Below are 20,054 nucleotides of genomic sequence, written 5' to 3' on the forward strand. Positions count from 1 at the left end.
TAATTTAAATAATTTAAACAATTTAATAATTTAAATATTTTTGTACAAAATACTGTACAAATAATTTAAATAATTGTGTACAAAATACTGTACAAATAATTAATTTGTACAAATGATTTAAATAATTGTGTACGAAATACTGTACAAATAGTTAATTTGTACAAATAATTCAAATAATTGTGTAAAAAATACTGTACAAATAATTAATTTGTATAAATAATTTAAATAATTGTGTACAAAATACTCTACAAATAATTAATTTGTACAACTAATTTAAATAATTTAAATAATTTAATAATTTAAATATTTTTGTACAAAATACTGTACAAATAATTTGTACAAATAATTTAAATAATTTTGTGCAAAATACTGTTTACGCTGTACATTGTTGAACAGAAAACATGAGCTGGGTAGAAACACAGCAAATAATCAGTGAGAAGGAAGGATGACGCTGAAGTGCATAGACGAGCCATAGAGCTGGAGGAGCGATAACGGGTGAAAGATGTAAGAAGGAGCTGGAGCTGAAACCAGGAAGACCGACAAGGGAATGATGGACAAAGGGCAACGGAGGAAAAATTAACTTAATTGACATGAAACAGGACTGGGCAGACATCCAGGGAGGGTTTTTTTTTCCTCTCTCTCTCTTCACGTCACTTAAGGCAGACCTCAAATAGGCGGAGACAGCCGGCGTGGAGGATGTAGTGGAGTCGGGGTGGCAGAGAGAGGTTGACATTTCCGCTCACCTTGTCCATCTGCTGTCTGTCTTCCTCAGCGTTTAGCCTGGCTGCTGGCTCCTCGCTGCTTTTCTTTACAAACACTGAACATAAAATGCGGTGACCTACTGTATCTCCTCTCGCTCGCTAACTCGCTTCGTTCCCGTATTAAGGTCGGAATGGCGTGTGTTTGTGTTACGTGTGTGTGTGTGTACGTGCACATGAATCACAGTGATGAACAGGACAGCTTTGAAAAATCGACAACCTTATTTGGAGGTTTTGTCGGAACTCTGACTGATTTATTGTTGTATGGGGTGATGGAGGGCAGTGTTGTCCTTTTACGTTCCATCCCAGCTAAATTGAGCCCGGTGACTCAAAACGGTCTTCGCATATCCTCAAAAGGGTTACACAGGGTGCTGGAGCCTATCCCAGCCAATCACAGGGCACATATAGACAAACAACCATTCACACTCACATTCATACCTATGGACAATTTGGAGTGGCTAATTAACCTAGCATGTTTTTGGAATGTGGGAGGAAACCGGAGTACCCGGAGAACATGCTAACTCCACACAGAGATCGAACCTGTGTCTCCTAGCTATGTGGCAGAATATGAAATTTTTGTACCTTTTTCTAATAATTACTCAGGGGGTATTAATTGTTATAAAAATTGCACGGAGTGCCGCATGAAAGCTCCTGCCGACTGTTTATTGCCCCGGCTCCACATGTTGCCTACCCCTGCTTTAGCCTGTTTCAACCTGGCAAAATTTTCATCGTTTTCAGAAAACCCATGCATGCACGGGGAGAACATGCAAACTCCACACAGACATGGCCGAGGATGGAATGGAATTGAACGCGGGTCTCCTAGCCCTGGTTCAGTATATTTTTCATCAAAATAGTAGTCATGCCAAAATGTTGTGTTGCTGCTGGATGTTCACAGTATGAGTGATACTGATGTGGGGGTGCTGGAACCTATCCCAGCTGTCTTGGGGCGAGAGGCGGGGTACACCCTGGACTGGTGGCCAGCCAATCACAGGGCACATATAGACAAACCACCATTCACACTCACATTCATACCTATGGACAATTTGGAGTGGCTAATTAACCTAGCATGTTTTTGGAATGTGGGAGGAAACCGGAGTACCCGAAGAAAACCCACGCATGCACGGGGAGAACATGCAAACTCCACACAGAGATGGCCGAGGATGGAATGGAATTGAACGCGGGTCTCCTAGCCCTGGTTCAGTATATTTTTCATCAAAATAGTAGTCATGCCAAAATGTTGTGTTGCTGCTGGATGTTCACAGTATCCGAGTGATACTGATGTGGGGGTGCTGGAGCCTATCCCAGCTGTCTTCGGGCGAGAGAGGCGGGGTACACCCTGGACTGGTGGCCAGCCAATCACAGGGCACATATAGACAAACAACCATTCACACTCACATTCATACCTATGGACAATTTGGAGTCGCTAATTAACCTAGCATGTTTTTTTAGAATGCGGGAGGAAAACCCGAAGAAAACCCACGCATGCACTGGGAATTGAACACGGGTATCCTAGCTGTGAGCCCTGTGTGTTAACCACTCGTCCACCGTGCAGCCTCAAGCCTCATTTATGAATTGAATATTTTCATAGCTAGACCACAAATTTAGGTCAAAAATAAGTAACATTACGTAAATATGCATTTGGTTTATTAATAATAGGCTGCATCAGATTACAATTGAATGCATCCCATAATCAGTTCCCAGTTCCACATGTCCAAAAGGAGTAGGAAGAAGCAAAGCTTATTAAATCCTACCCCTCCATCTGGTACTTTTACAATCACTAACTGTTACATTTGTTCACCTCCTGCTTTCTAATATATATATTTTGTATTTTTTTTTAATTTTTTTTTATTTTTAATATTTTAAAAAATATTTTTAAATTTGTTTTAATTATTTAAATTTTTTTTTATTTTATTTATTTTTGTCACATACCGAAGTACAACCAAAGTAATATACCATAGTAAGTGTCAATATAGTGATATATATAGCACATCATGACTGGTTCAAGACTCTTCATCCTTGTATTTAGCAAACATCAACTGCTTGCATTGTTTCTTGAATTGGCTCATCGTTGTGCATTGTTTGAACGACAACATATACATATTCTCTCATACTCACGATCATCAGCATACAAATATAAGTAAAAGAATAATGAGAACAATGAGCCGAAAAACACAGTCTGAGGAATAAACAAGAAAAAAAGGCAGCGGTGGAAGGCACAGAAGAGGCAGATGGAGAATAAGAAGCAGATAAGTTCACCTCTCATTAGCTCGCCTGCCACACACCCGACCGCATGCAATGCAGCGTCCAACAACATGAATTAAACAAAGAGCCGGCTACCTCAGAGTAAAGCAGCCCTGCCAGCACTTAGTCAGGCATCATAAACAACCAGCTCGCATTTGTCACCGACTCTTCACCCAGCCAAAGTGACAGCAAATAAATTAAATTGCCTTCTTTCAGCCTCCTCTTAAAAAAAAAAAAAACGCATGGTGAATGTGCAAAAAAAAAAATGCACTGCACACCGGAGAATAGAAAAATGCTGATTGTGTATCTTGTGCATACACACTAAAATGCATCCAAACTAATCAGTGGTGTTGCTGATTTATGATCACGCTATTATCAACATTAAATTCACACGAGGGGGTGACCAAGATCGAGGGAGGTGGCAATGTTTACGCCAACAAGGAGACAAACCAACTAACTGAAGAAGACGCTTATAATACAAATAATGACGCCTGTATGCATAGAAACATATAAAACTGCAATATTTTAACATAAAAACTTCACTTTAATGCATTTGAAAATGCAATAAAATACACAAAAATCTTATGTGTGTATTTAGTTAGCTACGATTTCCAATCTAGACACAATTAATGTCATAATTAAGCAAATTCTCAGTTTACTTAGTATCATATAATTATAGTTGCACATTACTTACAGACACAAAGTGTAACAAAAAGCATCCTGTATTCATTTAATCCTAACTTAATTATTGCGGCCAATAAATGTCGCCAAGATAGATGATGTAAAAAATGTATATAGCATATTTTTTGCACTTTTTTTCATAGGTTGGCTGTTCCTGCGACTTATAAATGAAAAAGCAGTTTATGTTACATAAACACTGCATGGACACCTTTTTTGTTTATGTTTATTTTTTGTATTTTTTTTTTAGCTGAGTAACCATTGTGTTAGCATATCTTACATATCTGACTGTCGAAGATAGCGTGTTGAGTTTTGAGGGGACAATCAATTTATTTTTATTTTTATTTTTATTTTTATTTTTATTTTTATTTTTATTTTTATTTTTATTTTTATTTTTATTTTTATTTTTATTTTTATTTTTATTTTTATTTTTATTTTTATTTTTATTTTTATTTTTATTTTTATTTTTATTTTTATTTTTTTATTTATTTTTATTTTTTTATTTTATTTTATTGTGTTGTACAAATAAAGTATTTGTACAAGGCAAATATTGTGTTTTGTTGTGTTGCAATAAATGCGTTGTGTTGTGTGTGCAGCCGAGTGGCGGACGGTCAAGTGAGCGAGAGTAGATCACTTTATTTTTATTTTTTATGTTCTATTCCTGACACCTAGTGGCCAGTGTAAAATACTGCATATTATTCACCGCGTATTTTCTTTAACGCCTGTTTCCTGAATGCCTTCTATAATGTATGAATTTTAGTTCATTTAGCCATTTTTTTATTTTTGAAAATGCTCAATTTAGCTTGAAAATACAGAACATTTTACTTCAGTATGCATATTTTTGTCAACAATGATAATATTAATTTATACAGTTTTAACAAAAAAGTGAATCCGCAAGCTTCAAACATACATAAGCGACGAGGAATGACGCTAAAATTATGGCCGTAGTATGCCCAGTAAGACATACATCATATTTATATATTAAAAACTCAAACTCTCTGGCATTTAAATGCCACCATTCATTGCAGGGAAAAAAAGTCCTTCAAAGGAAAAAAAGTTGTTATTTGACTAAAAAGCCAACTGCAATGCATTAAGATACACAAGCACATTTCTACGAGCTGCAGTCGTCTAATCAGATGGGCGTAAACGGTGTAGCAGCAAAGCTATTAGATCATGATAGCATAGCTGTTTAATTAGTAAAGCCCTTATTTCCTACCACTTGTTGTTCTCCGACGCGGCGACACCAAGAATTTATTGTTTGTCCACATGCAGCCATCGATTATTGGCTTCTAGTAATTGTTTTTGCCTTGGCTTGATTAACAAACGCGTGTTTTCTCTGGAGGCTAGCTCAATAGCTGCTTTTAATGGCTGGGGCCAAGCCAAACCCCCCGCTACTAATGGGGGTCTTTGCTACGATTACAATGGTGATTTGGAGAGGAGGGAGGTTTAGTCAAGGAAAAAGCTTGTTCCATATTAGTTTACGAAAATTAAGCAAATGCAGAAATATTTTGGAAGTCAATATATTTTTTATTATTGTTGATTTAGTCACTATCGGTCAGGAACCGAAATAACTCGTCAAAGAGAGTTGTGGTTGCGCATTCTCATGAAAAACACTGCCTCCTAGTGTTTTGGTAGAGAATTGTAAGTCAGACATCACAAATCTTAAAAAAAAAAATAAATAAATAAAATTACATTTACCGTATTTTCTGGACTATAAGTCGCTTTTGGAAGATTGTCCCCTCGGAAACACTGCCTCCTAGTGTTTTGGTAGAGAATTGCAAGTCAGCCATCATAAAAATAAAAATAAAAATAAAAATAAAAATAAAAATAAAAATAAAAATAAAAATAAAAATAAAAATAAAAATAAAAATAAAAATAAAAATAAAAATAAAAATAAAAATAAAAATAAAAATAAAAATAAAAATAAAAATAAAAATAAAAATAGAAAAAGTTCATTCATTCATTTATTTTCTACCGCTTATCTGGAGCCTATCCCAGCTGTCTTTGGGCGAGACAGCCAATCACAGGGCACATATAGACAAACAACCATTCACACTCACATTCATACCTATGGACAATTTGGAGTCGCTAATTAACCTAGCATGTTTTTGGAATGTGGGAGGAAAACGGAGTACCCGGAGAAAATCCACGCATGCACGGGGAGAGCATGCAAACTCCACACAGAGATGGCCGAGGGTGGAATTGAACTCGGGTTTCCTGCCTGTGAAGCCTGCACGCTAACCACTCAAACACGGTGCAGCCAATAAAAAAGTTAAACAAACGTATTTAGAAGGTCGTCAACAGGTTTCCTATGCTTAAGTAAGAAAATATTCCATTTCTACATAAGAAATCCTACTTTGCGGAAATTCCATTATTCCGGTCGGGTATGGAAGCAATTAACCACGACGGATTTAGACTGCACGTGTTAGAAAATCTCTTGTTGAAAAGCAAAAGTGAAGGAATCACTCTCGAAAAAAAAAAGTATTGTCCACTGTCATTCTGCGGTAAAGCAAAAATATGAATTCCAGAATATATGAATTCCTCTGGATTGGGATCCTTTGGATTCTTCAGCGGGTGACGCGTGGAAGATGCGGTGAATCAACAAACAAAAGCAACTCTGCTCGATGATGAACGCCAGGGGAAATCAGGTAAAGTGGATAGGTTTGGTTTTACGAGAGTTGGGTGTGCGAGCCGCTAACAGCAGAAGAAAACAGCAAACCGATGAGTTCATGATATGAAAATAAAATAAAATAAAATAAAATAAAATAAAATAAAATAAAATAAAATAAAATAAAATAAAATAAAATAAAATAAAATAAAATAAAATAAAATAAAATAAATAGCGCTTTTCAAAATACTCAAAGTCCCTTAAAAATAGAGTTGAGTAAAAAACAGAGTAAAAGATGCATTAAAATAGTCATACATTCATTAATAAAATAAAATAAAATAAAATAAAATAAAATAAAATGAAATAAAATAAAATGAAATAAAATAAAATAAAATAAAATAAAATAAAATAAAATAAAATAAAATAAAATAAAATAAAATAAAATAAAATAAAATAAAATAAAATAAAATAAGGCGGCACGGCGGATGAGTGGTTAGCGCAGACCTCACAGCTAGGAGACCCATGTTCAATTCCCCCGTCAGCCGCCATCTCTGTGCATGTTCTCCCCGTGCATGTGTTGGTTTTCTTGCTCCGACATTCCAAAAACATGCTAGGTTAATTGGCCACTCCAAATTGTCCATAGGTATGAATGTGAGTGTGAATGGTTGTTTGTCTATATGTGCCCTGTAATTGGCTGGCTGGCCACCAGTCCAGGGTGTACCCTGCCTCTCGCCCCAAGACAGCTGGGATAGGCTCCAGCACCCCGCGACCCTCGTGAGGAAAAAGCAGTAGAAAATGAATGAATGAAAAATAAAATAAAATAAAATAAAATAAAATAAAATAAAATAAAATAAAATAAAATAAAATAAAATAAAATAAAATTAAATTAAATTAAATTAAATTAAATTAAATTAAATTAAATTAAATTAAATTAAATTAAATTAAATTAAATTAAATTAAATTAAATTAAATTAAATTAAATTAAATTAAATATTTGTACAGCGCTTTTCAAAATACTCAAAGTCCCTTTACAGTGAAGAAAAATAGAGTTGAGTAAAAAAAACTGCGTAAAAGATGCATTAAAATACAACAGTCATACATTCATTCAGAGCTAAAAACAAGGCTAAAAGCGGGGCACAGCAGTCAGGTATAAAAACTTGGAGCATGGAGGTGCTGCATAAACTGGGCGGAATGATCCAGTCCTTTAGAGTATGTCCACTAAGGATCATTAGAAGAGCCTGAAAAAAGACTGAAAGTGCCAACATTAGGCAGCAGGAAACCAAGCTGACAGATCTCCACTTAGCACAATAGTAAGGGTAATTCTGTTGTGATCAATACTCATTCATGACTTGCTTTCAAAAGGTCCCTTCCTCCACCCTCTTCCTAGACAGATATCCGTGCCTCATTTCCAGTCATCCCTTCGTCTCCGTCTCATCTATAATTCTACCTTCTTCTTCTTGGCATTTCACTTTGCTTGGCCGCTGCATCGCTTCTTCGCTTTCCCGACGTAGTCCTTCAAGATTCTTTCATCTAATCCGACGGATGTTTTCTACCAACCAGTTCTCATCCCGTTATACCCCGACCCCTGAGGGGTATAACAGTGCATCTTCCATATTCTTCCTTTTTCTGCTCGTTTTGCAGCCTGGTCTGGAAAAGTCATAAATATTCATGAAGTAAGTGCTACCTTATTGGCTTGTGAATGTCGTCAATCAAACCTTAACCCAATCAGATAGCGCTCTACTACTGCCATGAGCAAAAAAAAAAAAAAAAACGGTGACTTTTCCAGAAAATCTCCACCTGTAATATCTCATCCCGGATCTTTGCCAGTACCTTTTCCTGTCCTCGGTGCTTTACTGCAAAGTGCAGTTCACAGGTTTATCAGAGCACATTGTTGCATCTCGACGGAAGCTTGCACAGCATTGTGCCCGTTAATAATTGAAGAGGCCCCACATGGCCAGGCACGCTCGGTCTAAATGGATTGTTCTGGGAGAGATCAATGCGAGCCCGTGAGGGTTTTATTAGGCCCTGCAGAAGGAATGTACAAGGACATCGTCAATGCTCATCTCTCTCGGTCTTAATTCCGTTTCCATAAGATCTTCCTCCGAACAATGCGCCCCACTAGCGGGAATGCTGTCTCACCCGTTACAGTATAAATTGAATTAAACATAAATGATTCTGCAACTGTATGAATCATTCATTGTGACGTCTTTGAACTACGATGTTGTCTAAACAGGACCAGACAGCGTTTTGCCTTTCCTGCTCTTGTTTGGATGCGTCATCCGCACTGGCATGGCAGGAAACATCCATCCATACGCCGGATCACACAAGAGCCGACCAAAAGGGACACGAAAATGCTACCATGACCTTCAAGACTTACGACCCTCAGGGGCGGGGTTGGTGGCTGCAGAGGCAAATAACCCTCAGCAGGACTCTCCAGCGAAGACATTTACATGTGTCTCCCCCCGTGGAGAGGTTTCCGTAATTATCTGCTCTCCGCAAAGCATAAATTGTGCCTCAAATGCTAAATGATGCAGATGATGTCGTGCAATCCATATTTATGCTGAAAGCACCATGAAGCACAATAAGTATACGGTTGAATCCAGACCCTGGCCGTTATGAATACATTTGCACAAGGTAGCATTCATTATTAGAGTCCTCCATACAGGAAATAACACCCCTATAGTCATCTTTATACTCATATTACCCAATATACAGTAAACCTCGGATATATCGGAAATTCGCTCACAACGGACAGATAAAAAAGAACCGATTTTTCTGTAATGCATTTCCAATAAAAAATTCATTGCATATATCGGATTTTTTTATAACGGATTTCGCCTATTTCGGACAAAATCTCCAGTCCCGTTCCAATGCATTTCCATGAAATTTCCCTCGCATATATATCGGATGGCCGCATCGTGGCGCTCCGATTCGCCGAATCGTGACAGGCTATCGCTATACGACGTCATTTGCAGCGTTTGCAGCGTTGCCTGCGCGTCCAGGTACATTGGAAACATAGTCAAGGAAGTGCCTTTTTATAACGGATAAAATCCCATTTACGCATATACCGGATATAAATCTGATATATGCGGAAAACGGACATTTTCCGGTATACGCATATAACGGATTTCGCTTATATCGGACAAAACCAGTGGGAACAATTGAATCCGATATATCCGAGGTTTACTGTAGTAGCCAGTATCGGACTTGTGCTTGTGACCGTTGCTATAGATGTGCTTCGCTGCTTTAGGGGAGTTGAGTGGACTGCCGACAGGAAGTGGGTTTCAGAGTCGAGTTTTGGTTTCTCGTGGGTTATAATGGCAGCCCTTGTTTTTATTTGGAATTATTGTTGCTGTTGTACGATAATTCAAGCCTGCTTGTGTCTCACGGAGCATTCAAGTGCAGTTACAGTATCATTCACAGAGTCTTTGAATGCATCTTCTTTGCATTGTAGTTCATTCATTCATTCAGGGTGCTGGAGCCTATCCCAGCTGTCTTCGGTACACCCTGGACTGGTGGCCAGCCAATCAGGGGGCACATATAGTCAAACAACCATTCACACTCACATTCAGTGGAGTCGCCAATTAACCTAGCATGTTTTTGCTAGCATGTTTTTGCTAGCACAAAACCCACGCATGCACGGGGAGAACATGCAAACTCCACACAGAGATGGCCGAGGGTGGAATCGAACTCGGGTCTCTTAGCTGCGAGGTCTGTGCGCTAACCACTCGACCACCGTGCAACCTACCATTGTAGTCCAGTTAGATTTATTTTGGAAAATGCATAATTTAGTCAAAAATATTAATTCATTCATTTTCTACTGCTTTTTCCACACGAGGGTCGCGGTGGGTGCTGGAGCCTATCCCAGCTGTCTTCAGGCGAGAGGCGGGATTCACCCTGGACTGGTGGCCAGCCAGCCAATCACAGGGCACATATAGACAAACAACCATTCACACTCACATTCAGTGGACTCGCCAATTAACCTAGCATGCTAGTTTTTGCTAGCATGTTTTCCCACCTAGCATGTGAGAGGAAACCGGAGTACCCGGACAAAACCCAAGCACGCACGGGGAGAACATGCAAACTCGGGTCTCCTAGCTGTGAGGTCTGTGCGCTAACCACTCGACCACCGTGCAACCTAGCATTGTCGTCCAGTTAGATTTATTTTGAAAAATGCATAATTTAGTCAAAAATAAAATAATGCATTTTAATAAAAGAAAAAATAAATAATAAAAAAATAAAAATAAAATAATGCATTTTATTTTATTTTTTTTTACAAATAATCGGCCATATTTAAACCACGAAACAGCATGGTTTATTAATTAGGATGTGTTTGAAAACCCTCCATTTACTGTGGACACTCCCACTGAAGGCATTTCACTACATTATATTTTCAATAAATAAAAAATGTTTCTTTTATGCTACACGCTCAAGAATAAAGTAATTTGTTATCACTTGGTTTTAATTAACCGAGCTGACCGCCTTGGATAATGGATGCTATACGTTCTGAGATGATGATTGGCGATTAAGATAAAAATACATTTTCCACCAACTATGATTTATGATTTATTATTTAAATCACGCCTGAGGCAATCATAGTCATCATAATCATGTGTTGGAATTGTGATAATAAACAAATAATTTAATGACAAGTGAAAATTTTGCCATATGTTGTGTTTAAATGTGTTAAAAAGGGGGAGCGTTCAGTCACTCTTATTGGAAATATTGATGGAAAATCATAGCAGGATAATAGCATCAAACTCGGAGGGGAGGTTTGAGGTGTGTCTCAAATTTTTATTTTTATCGCCGTCTCAATTACTGGCAGATTTTTGCCATTTGTGGGTGGTTTTGGGCCATAAAGTCCTGCAAATAGACGAGATTTACCGAGAGAATATCTGCTGTCCTTCTATTGAATGAACAATGCAAACCCATGGCCAGAAATGAATCATGTTCATTTGTTTGTCTTCGTACTGCGATTTGTAAAGGTACAGTTCAAGCTGGAAACCGCACACAAAGAACTTATATGTGCTGAAAGTGTTTAAGTTTTACGATGCGTCCCCCCCCCCTAGCAATTGCAAAGTGCTCTTGACAAGGTTAAACTTTTACTCCCACTATGCAGGCCTTTTGTGACGGCTGCGAAACTATAATTAAACCTTTCAACAAAATGTGGAGGAGACCTTTTCTTCTGACTTCAAATGGTTTGGATTGTTGGAGGTTGACTTGAATGCAATTTCACTTCAGAGCACTTCGAAGTCACAAAAACGGCCACAAGGTGGCAGGAGTGTGGGAGGAAACCGGAGTACCCGGAGAAAACCCACGCATGCACTCGAGTCTCCTATCTGTGAGGTATGCGCGCTAACCACTCGACCACCGTGCAGCCAATCATGTGAATGGGAGAATGAAAACAGAATGAAAAGTGTGGAGGAGTGTAGCGTGCATGATGTTAAACATTTTAGTGAAATGTTAACGCATACGTGTGGATAAAGTACCAAATCTGAAAATTATGAAGAGTTCATGGTGATAACTCATAATTTTTTTGCCTTTGGGGTATCGCAGGGAATGCGAGAGGTTTTAATTTCAATGCAGACCTACCAACATGTACCGATTTATAGTACTCAACATGTAATTTCACAAAATTTCACAAATTTGTTTACAAAAATAAACAAAATAAACAAAAAGCTGGTTCTCCACCATTTCTGAACAAAAACTGATACCGTATTTTCCGGACTATAAGTCGCACTTTTTTTCATAGGTTGGCTGTTCCTGCAAATTATACTCCGAAGCAACGTATAAATGAAAAAAAAAGTACCATATTTTCTGCACTATAAGTCTCACTGTTTTCATAGGTTGGCTGTTCCTGCAACTTATACTCCAGAGCGACTTATAAATAAAAAAAAAAAAAACATATTTTCCGGACTACAAGTCTCACTTTTTTTCATAGGTTGGCTGTTCCTGCAACTTATACTCCAGAGCGACTTATAAATGAAAAAAACTACAATATATAATGGACTATAAGTCATACTTTTTTCATAGGTTGGCTGTTCCTGCGACTTATACTCCAGAGCGACTTATAAATAAAAAAAAACAAAACATATTTTCCGGACTATAAGTCTCACTTTTTTTCATAGGTTGGCTGTTCCTGCAACTTATACTCCAGAGCGACTTTCTGTTTATGTTTATTTTTTGTGTAGCTGAATAACCATTGTGTTAGCATATCTTACACCTAGCCTGTTCGCTATTCTTTTATTGTTAGAACTTGCCTTCCAAGAGGATGTAATGTCGGTTTCGGTGAAGTAGTTTGTAAAATAAATTACCCGCAAAAAATGCGACTTATACTCCAGTGCGACTTATGTATGCTTTTTTCTACCTAATTATGCATTTTTGGCCCTGTGCGACTTATACGCCGGAGCGACTTACAGTCCAGAAAATACGGTATTTTCCTGAGACTTACATATGTTATGCTATTGATTACTAAAGAACGGAAAAAGATAAAAAAAATAACTAAAATGGCGGGGATTGAATGAGTTAATGCGACATTGCTAGCATTTTTATCTCCGTCAGTGAGTTTAGATGCAACTTGACCGTTCATAACTGTTACATAAACATCGCATATATATTGGATTTCGGAAATCTGAATTATGTTGTTTACACTAACATGAAAAAATCCGATCGCATATGGTCCCAAATATCGGAATTGACCCGCATTGTGAACATAGCCAAAGTTTTCATCTTGGCATGTGATTTTTCTTTCTTTACCCAGGGAATGGATCATGCAGGATGTGATCACTCTTCCTGACATTGAAGCATGTTGCAGGGAAATATGTACGCGTCAAAGCCATTAAAGCGTCAAGCGTCACAGTCAACCCAAACCAGGTCATTTTATGGCCTCATACTGTTTGTCAAGACTTGCTCTAAAGTGGTCTGAACCTTTTTAAATTACAAATCGCTACTCAAAAAGGCACAAGGACAATTTCCTTTTTTTTTTTTTTTTTTTTTTAAATATTCCAGCCTCTATTTGCATATGGATTTGAGAACCATATGCTTCCTGACAAGCTTTACTGGAGAATATGCTGTAATTGGACAGAAGGGCTGAAGGCAATTAAAAATGCTCTGTCACATTATACTTTGTATTTTGTAAAGATTAACCCAAACCAATTCAGCAAGTGGACTTGTTAAAGATTGGAGCTATATAATACGTATAGTTCAATATTCTTACCGTTCTCATTCAGCCTGACTGAAGTGAAAACAAATAGCCTTTATATGCTGGTAGGCGGCTGTAATGATAGAGGTGAAGATGGGAAGAAATAAGGAAAGTAAGAGATTGACATTTTGCTGCTCCTGTTTTCAAACTTTGCCAAAGGCAGGAAGAAAAATATAATGGGAAAAAAAATAGCCCGCTGTTCACCTGGAGGTGACAACTAACAAGCCTGTAGCGCTCTCTCGGTAATTAGAGTGACGCAGTGACCATGGACGAAGATCGGCGGTCCTAAGAAAACAATTTCCGTCTTTCTTTGCAGTCCTTTGAATTTAGACGTGTGTCATCTTAAGCCGCCATCATTTCCACCGATTCTGGAATGTTGTTATTTTCTGAAGTATTTAGCATTTGTTAGTGCAGGGACATGCTGTTTGATTGATTGGTTGGCAGATAATTGTTACAACAAAATTGGAAAAAAAAAATTGAACTATATTAGGAAAGCAGGAAGTGAACAAATGTAACAGTTACTGATTGTAAAAGTACCAGATGGAGGGGTAGGATTTAATAAGCTTTGCTTCTTCCTACTCCTTTTGGACATGTGGAACTGGGAAGTGATTTGACAAAAAAAAAAAAAAAAACTATATTAGGAAAGCAGGAAGTGAACAAATGTAACAGTTACTGATTGTAAAAGTACAAAATGGAGGGGTAGGATTTAATAAGCTTTGCTTCTTCCTACTCCTTTTGGACATATGGAACTGTGAACTGATTTGACAAAAAAAATATTTTAGGAAAGCAGGAAGTGAACAAATGTAACAGTTACTGATTGCAAAAGTACCAGATGGAGGGGTAGGATTTAATAAGCTTGCTTCTTCCTACTCCTTTTGGACATGTGGAACTGGGAACTGATTTGACAAAAAAAAAAAAAAACTTAAACTATATTAGGAAAGCAGGAAGTGAACAAATGTAACAGTTACTGATTGTGAAAATACCAGATGAAGGGGTAGGATTTAATAAACTTTGCTTCTTCCTACTCCTTTTGGACATGTGGAACTGTGAACTGATTTGACAAAAAAAACCAAAAAAAAACTTAAACTATATTGGGAAAGCAGGAAGTGAACAAATGTAACAGTTACTGATTGTAAAAGTACAAAATGGAGGGGTAGGGTTTAATAAGCTTTGCTTCTTCCTACTCCTTTTGGACATGCGGAACTGTGAACTGATTTGACAAAAAAATATTTTAGGAAAGCAGGAAGTGAACAAATGTAACAGTTACTGATTGTAAAAGTACCAGATGGAGGGGTAGGATTTAATAAGCTTGCTTCTTCCTACTCCTTTTGGACATGTGGAACTGGGAACTGATTTGACAAAAAAAAAAAAAAAAACTTAAACTATATTAGGAAAGCAGGAAGTGAACAAATGTAACAGTTAGTGATTGTAAAAGTACCAGATGGAGGGGTAGGATTTAATAGCTTTGCTTCTTCCTACTCCTTTTGGACATGTGGAACTGGGAACTGATTTGACAAAAAAAAACAACAACAAAAAACTTAAACTATATTAGGAAAGCAGGAAGTGAACAAATGTAACAGTTACTGATTGTGAAAATACCAGATGAAGGGGTAGGATTTAATAAGCTTTGCTTCTTCCTACTCCTTTTGGGCATGTGGAACTGGGAACTGATTTGACAAAAAAAAACCAACAACAAATTTATAAAAAATTATATTAGGAAAGCAGGAAGTGAACAAATGTAACAGTTAGTGATTGTAAAAGTACCAGATGGAGGGGTAGGATTTAATAAGCTTTGCTTCTTTCTACTCCTTTTGGACATGTGGAACTGGGAACTGACTATGGGATGAAATAAAACCATTACCATTACCATTACAAATTACAAATTTCCCCACTGAGGGACGAATAAAGGCATATCTTAATCTTACCATTACCATTACCATTACCATTACCATTACCATTACCATTACCATTACCATTACCATTACCATTACCATTACCATTACAAACGAGCACACAAATCAAAACTGACCTGCAGTGTCAACGTAGCCTTAAGATCTGTTAGGAATGGAATATGTTCCATTCTGTTATGAACAAGCGCAAATATGTGGCAGTACAAACCAAAGTGGAAAATATTCCATTCCTACCACAATCATCTATTGTTTGTACAAATCACTGACTGCATCAGATTCAGACCAGAACGACTTTGCTTGGAACTGCTTGTTGAAGAGATGCTAGTCTGCTTCCCGAACACTACGAAGGCGCTCTCGAGCAAAGCACCACACCCCTAAACCGCTCAAAGGAATCACCCCGTTTATTGTACTGCTTGTAAAACATAATATACTGTACAGTATATTTCAGCTAATTCAAGCTAATTTTCAAATGACTTTCAAGAAAAATAAGTGCGACCCTTATGCTGGATGTCGTCCATTGCACACGTCATTGTCGGATTATGATGATTATGATAGCCGCTCTCCTCTTCCTCTTCATCCCACGGCAAAAAATGCAAGCCAGATCTGCGTCGACGGCTTCGAACCAACAGCTCCGCCAACCATCTGTATGCGTTTTGACGGCACAAACGACACGACCACACGCTCGGACTGCTCCGTAATGACTCTGCAGAACATGACATATAGCTCATCTCGCAAATGCAATAAAGCTACATTGTGCCGGTGTGCTCTAGTGATCCTGACACCGTGTGGACCCGTCATTTTTTTTTTTTTTTTTTTTTACAGTAGCGGCCTCTAGCACGGGTCCCGAAACAATCTTGACTGCCTTGTGACAGGTGAGCATGATTGAGGTGCATTACAGCAGGAGAAAACAACGGATGCTTGAGCATGCCCTACAATCACCCATCTCATACATACAAAGAGGCTGCTTGATTGATGGCAAGTCAAGAAATGTACATGGAAGGGAGGGGGGGGGGGGGGCATGTTTGGAACAGATGCAGCGGTACCAAAAAGCCAATCGGTAACACAACGGTTCTGAACGAACAGCTAAGGCTACGCTTGATAAAAATGTATCCGACCCATTAACTCTCTGCACAACGGACTCTAATGGCTGTCCATCTTTCAGAGATTGACTCCCTCCTGTCAGCATGATCACCGGGTGCCACCACATCTTAATAACGACAAGAATACTTCCCTGTTTCAGCGACTGTACGAGAATTACAATTCCAAGTGATTATCTAACATCTTACAAATCATAGCTTGTAAATCCCTGTGGTGCTTTTGCACATGAAGACGTGCATCACAATGGAAAATGCATGCCACGGCATCTCACGGTGTGTAAACACCATCTCATGCATCTCTTGACTGAATCTTAATTGAAAGTGAAATATGGAAAAGTAAAAAAAAAAAATCAAGAAGCATATGATTGGTTGCCAGAATAAATCTGAACTCATTATTTTTTTTTGCGTTACTGATGCGTTGCTACCCTTCGGGGTATCGCAGGGAACGCAAGAGGTTTTTAATTTCAATCCAGACCTACCAACATGTACCGATTTATAGTACACAACATGTAATTTTACAAAATTTCTCAAATTTGTTTACAAAAATAAACAAAATAAACAAAAAGCTGGTTCTCCACCATTTCTAATCAAAAACTAACACCGTATTTTTCGGATTATAAGTCGCACTTTTTTTCATAGGTTGGCTGTTCCTGCAACTTATACTCCAGAGCGAATTATAAATGAAAAAAACTAGCATATTTTCCGGACTATCAGTCTCACTTTTTTTCATAGGTTGGCTGTTCCTGCAACTTATACTCCAGAGCGACTTAGAAATGAAAAAAAAACTACCATATTTTCCGGACTATAAGTCTCACTTTTTTCATAGGTTGGCTGTTCCTGCAACTTATACTCCAGAGCGACTTATAAATAAAATTAAAAAAAACATATTTTCTGGACTATAAGTCTCACTTTTTTTCATAGGTTGGCTGTTCCTGCAACTTATACTCCAGAGCGAATTATAAATGAAAAAAACTACCATATTTTCCGGACTATAAGTCTCAATTTTTTTCATAGGTTGGCTGTTCCTGCAACTTATACTCCAGAGCGACTTATAAAAAAAAAAAAAAAAAAACATACTTTCCGGATATAAGTCTCACTTTTTTTCATAGGTTGGCTGTTCCTGCGACTTATACTCCAGAGCGACTTATAAATATAAAAAAAAAACATATTTTCCGGACTATAAGTCTCACTTTTTTTCATAGGTTGGCTGTTCCTGGGACTTATACTCCAGAGCGACTTAGAAATGGAAAAAAAAACTACCATATTTTCCGGACTATAAGTCTCACTTTTTTCATAGGTTGGCTGTTCCTGCAACTTATACTCCAGAGCGACTTATAAATGAAAAAAGTACCATATTTCCTAGACTAGAAGTCACACTTTTTTTCATAGGTTGGCTGTTCCTGCGACTTATACTCCAGAGCGACTTATAAATATAAAAAAAAAAAACATATTTTCCGGACTATAAGTCTCACTTTTTTCATAGGTTGGCTGTTCCTGCAACTTATACTCCAGAGTGAATTATAAATGAAAAAAACTACCATATTTTCCGGACTATAAGTCTCAATTTTTTTCATAGGTTGGCTGTTCCTGCAACTTATACTCCAGAGCGAATTATAAATGAAAAAAACTACCATATTTTCCGGACTATAAGTCTCAATTTTTTTCATAGGTTGGCTGTTCCTGCGACTTATACTCCAGAGCGACTTATAAATGGAAAAAACTGTTTATGTTACATAAACACTGGACACCTTTTCTGTTTCTGTTTATTTTTTGTGTAGCTGAATAACCATTGTTAGCATATCTTACACCTAGCCTGTTCTCTATTCTTTTATTGTTAGAACTTGCCTTCCAAAAGGACGTAATGTCGAGTGATTATCTAACATCTTACAAATCATAGCTTGTAAATCCCTGTGGTGCTTTTGCACATGAAGACGTGCATCACAATGGAAAATGCATGCCACAGCATCTCACGGTGTGTAAACACCATCTCATGCATCTGTTGACTGAATTTTAATTACTTCAGTGCAGGAGACTAAACTTTATGTGTAATGTAAATTGAAAGTGAAATATGGAAAAGTAAAAAAAAAAATAAAAAATCAAGAAGCGTATGATTGGTTGCCAGAATAAATCTGAGGTAGCATAAGTCAGAATGTATTTCAGAAAGGATTTGGACTATTTCCAAGAAGGCTGCTTGCAAGGGAGGCAAGGAGGCAGGCAGTGAGTGAGCATACTAATCCACTCGTGGATGTTACCTGCCTTGCTTGGATGCCTCCTCCTGGGCAACATAGCATCGATGGGCGGAGGGGGAGGTTACGATTTTTTTTTTTTTTTTTATGAGACAGAGCATAACATAGAATTGTAACACACAGCAACATCATAAATTTGATTACATTACACTGCACTGCAAGCACTGTGAGCCATTTCCAGGCACCGTAAAAAAAAGCTTTAACCAAGTTACTGCAGCTCCAGAGGGGGAGAAAAAAAAAAAAGACTATTTTCTTTTTAACAACCGGGGTGGTGGCAAGATATTGTTCTTTGGAGCAGTTTGAGTTTTTATTTTTATTTATTTATTTATTTTTTTATTATTTTAATTTTTTTTTTATTTTTATTTTTTTATATATTATTTATTTTAAAAAATATTTTATTATTTTATTTATATATTTGGTATTTTTTTAATTTATCAATTCATAACAATGTGTAACTAATACTAATAATAAACAAATGTGAATGTGAAAGCACATGTTTTCATGCAAAAGTTGACTATTTGGTCGATCCAATAAGGGAATACAATAACAAATATCCAACCTATGACTGGACTTGATGCTAAGGAAGTACCTGACAGTCCATATCCAACATATGTCCACTTGATGATTCATATATGATTACTATGTTTTGGCGAAGCTGGGAATCCACAGAGAAATGGTAGAAGAAGTGGGAATCATTCATTTATTCATTTTCTACCGCTTTTCCTCACAAAAAGAGGGTGCTGGAGCCTATCCCAGCTGTCTTCTGACGAGAGGCGGGGTACACCCTGGACTGGTCGCCAGCCAGCCAGCCAGCCAGCCAATCACAGGGCACATATAGACAAACAACCATTCACACTCACATTCATACCTATGGACAATTTAAAGTCGCTAATTATAACCTAGCATGTTTTTGGAATGTGGGAAAAAAAAAAAACGGAGTACCCGGAGAAAACCCACATGCAAACTCCACACAGAAATGGCTTAAACTCGGGTCTCCGCGCTAACCACTCCACCGCCGTGCAGCCCAGAAGTGGAAGCAACGGATCGGAAAATAAGCAATCCAAATCAATGCTTCCGGAAAAAAAAAAAAAAAAAAAGTGACAATATGCAGGGAATTGTTCAGCATTCCAAATTCAAGGAACATGTATGATAATGTCATTCACTCCCACTCCCACACCCCAAGTATGATTCAGAAATACATTATACTTGAAATCCAGCAAGGCAATAGCACTGGGAGGTGGTGGTGGTGATGGGGTGGGGGTGGGGGGGTCTTTGGGGTGGGGGGGGCTTTGCATCAATAGCCACGTATACATGG

At 37.7% G+C, this 20,054-nt stretch overlaps 1 protein-coding gene across 6 annotated transcripts in view; it reads right to left on the reverse strand.

The window, feature by feature from the left end:
- ptprsa (protein tyrosine phosphatase receptor type Sa) overlaps nt 1-20,054 on the reverse strand; it is a 355,150-nt gene that overhangs the window by 334,500 nt on the left and 596 nt on the right. The gene's annotated exons all lie outside the window — the stretch shown is intronic.

Source organism: Doryrhamphus excisus, chromosome 5, assembly GCF_030265055.1.
Source record: "Doryrhamphus excisus isolate RoL2022-K1 chromosome 5, RoL_Dexc_1.0, whole genome shotgun sequence".
NCBI classification, from domain to species: Eukaryota; Metazoa; Chordata; class Actinopteri; order Syngnathiformes; family Syngnathidae; genus Doryrhamphus; species Doryrhamphus excisus.